A 2,576-nucleotide genomic window follows, 5' to 3' on the forward strand; every position below is an offset into this window, starting at 1 on the left:
TTATTGTTTCTCTATGAGGCCCAATATCTACTTACTTTGCCAAACAGCGAAAAGATCAAAACAAAGTGCATGCGAAAATAGAAAATAATTTCTTACTCTGCCAAAAGATTGTACTTTCTAATTTATCATGGTGAAGTTCTATCTGAAAAGGAACTGATGTGTCTAATTATTTCTCTTATTAGTTGTGTGAAATATGGTATTGGAATGAAGCTTGAGTATACATTATGTTTTCTTGCATTCTTATTGTGAAATTCATGTGTGTGCCATCGTGTTACTTGAACAAGATTACGTGTAAAATGTCTGTTGATGGTTGTTGGTGAAAATTTTTGAATTTGTCTGGATGGATAGGCTGTGACAGCCAAATTACAAATTATAATTCCCAAAATGAAGATAGGCTGTGGCATTGGGATATGATTGGCGCCACTCTTTTGTCAGGAAATTGCACGGTTGCCACAGATGTTTAGTATATTATTGGCACCACTCTTTTATCAGCAAATTGCTCGGTTTCCACAGATGTTGATAGTGTTCAATTTTGTTGACCATTTTTTGAAATTGATCACGTCACTTTGCTGCAACATCAGGTATAACTCTTTAGATATATCGTGTTTTATTCTCCATTCATCTCTCAGACTAATTTAGCATATGTATAGTCACAAAACTTCTTCACGCCTATTTTGGCTGGATTCAATTGTTAAGATGTTGTTTTTGGCATCATGTAAAGCCTCCCTTTTCCCATGCTTTAGAAAAAAGAAAAGGTACTTGCCAAGTTCACAATTGTTGCCATGTATCCTGTATTGGAAGGATTTTCTAGTTAGAATTGAAGATATTTATTCAATTTTGAGAGTATTAAATAGTGATGTAGGTTAAAACCATTATTGTCAAGGGTGGACTATTGAACTCTCCCGGAAGTTGATTTTTCTATTCTTCAGGTAACTATGTTAGGTCTTGGGTCAATTTCTTAGGTCTTTACTGATGTTTTTTTCAGTTTATCTACTAATTTATGTATGAAATTCCCTGCACTATACACCTGCTACTGATATCTAGAGTACAAGATGTATCTCTGTGGAGTTTCCTGACAGGAAAGCCATTATTTCAGGGCAAAAGCGTCATTTACCAGTTGGATTTGATTAGTGATCTTCTTGAAATGCCATCAGCCTATATCATATCTTGGGTATTTTTTTTTTCTTTTTGACTTGCACCGGGTGTCCGAGACTCTTTGAGTCCCGACTAATCCCGGGGGTGCACAGGCCCTCAGCAAGGAGTTTCCCGCAAGTGCACCACGGTTAATTCAGGGTTTCACCCAGTCCGATGGCCCTCAGAAATTGTTTGCACCCAGTGGGAATTGAATTTGAGACCTTGACCTCAAGGCTCAAGCCAACTACCACCAGGCCAACCCCTGAGGGTTTATATCATATCTTGGGTATTAGCCATCTGTTGATTTGTTTTGGTTGATGGTAGCATTATCCAGCAGCATACTGAAAGAAGAATACTCCTCTTTGAGTGCAGGTTTCAAAGAGAAGGCAAGGAAGTATTTGACAGATATGAGAAAAAGAACCTAGTTCGTTTTACTGAGAAATTTTTCAAAAGCAGATCCTTTGATGCTTCGACTATTGCAGAGGTTGTTAGCATTTGATTCAAAGGATTTCCCAACTGCTGAAGAGGTATACTCCCTCATATATTCTTGATATTACATAATAAGAGATTAAGTGAATTACATCTTGTTTATTCGTATAGCATGATACTATATGAATACACGAAGTATATTAATATTTTCTAAATTCATATTTTCTAATTCTTAATTTATTTTGAATGTGTAGGAAAATGCGGGTAATCCCATTTGAAACGGTGGCCACAAGTCATTTCGATATATTAAGTCAGCGATCAAGACTTTTTTAACAATTATAATGTTTCAATTTACACTTGGTGTTGTGGTGGAAATTTTTGTTAGTGAACACCTGGAAATGTTTTTTATGACATAATACAGTACATATGTTTCCTTTTTGAAGTTTATGTCATGATCCGACCTGAGGTTCTGGCCGCGACGGGCATCCCGAACCATACAGGCCCGAGATACCCCTGCCACTCTCCAACCCACTAGTGATATTGTCCGTTCTGGACCTAGTTTCACACGGCTTTAAAACGCGTCACTAGGGAGTAAGGCTTTATCACTTATATACCCAGGCTTTATCACTTATATACCCAGCATTCCTCTTGTGTTTTGCTGATGTGGGACTCCTTCCTAAGTTGGGGTGTTACAGTTTATTACAAATTTATACATTTGATTTATTATTTTAAAATAAATTTGACAGTAATTTAGTATTTGAGGTCATTTAAATAGGATAATAATGTGCAAAATAGATCAAATGTGACTTGAACATTTTATATGGCTGATGTTATTTCTATAAAATATGGCTTGAACTATAAAATTTTAGGCAATATTGCTACACTTCAAAAGTGTGGCTAAAACATGCTTACACTTTATAAGTGTTGTCATAGAGGATGTATAAAAGGCAATGATTTTGAAGTGTGGCTTGTAATAAAAAAAAGGTCATGTTTTTTAAGTGTTGTTATAGAAG

General features: G+C 35.9%; 1 long non-coding RNA gene across 4 annotated transcripts; it reads left to right on the forward strand.

Moving 5' to 3' along the window:
• Positions 1-6: 6 nt before the first annotated feature.
• LOC124887285 lies at positions 7-2,005 on the forward strand. 4 transcript variants are annotated; one of them, XR_007044682.1, is made up of 4 exons: positions 7-581; positions 855-1,420; positions 1,507-1,661; positions 1,818-2,005. It is a non-coding gene; the product is annotated as an uncharacterized LOC124887285 (long non-coding RNA). The 4 variants fall into 4 exon arrangements; XR_007044683.1 differs by having other exon boundaries at positions 863-1,420; XR_007044680.1 differs by having other exon boundaries at positions 7-1,420.
• The last annotated feature ends 571 nt before the right edge of the window (positions 2,006-2,576 follow it).

The sequence above is a fragment of the Capsicum annuum genome, chromosome 9, assembly GCF_002878395.1.
Source record: "Capsicum annuum cultivar UCD-10X-F1 chromosome 9, UCD10Xv1.1, whole genome shotgun sequence".
In the NCBI taxonomy this organism is placed as follows: Eukaryota; Viridiplantae; Streptophyta; class Magnoliopsida; order Solanales; family Solanaceae; genus Capsicum; species Capsicum annuum.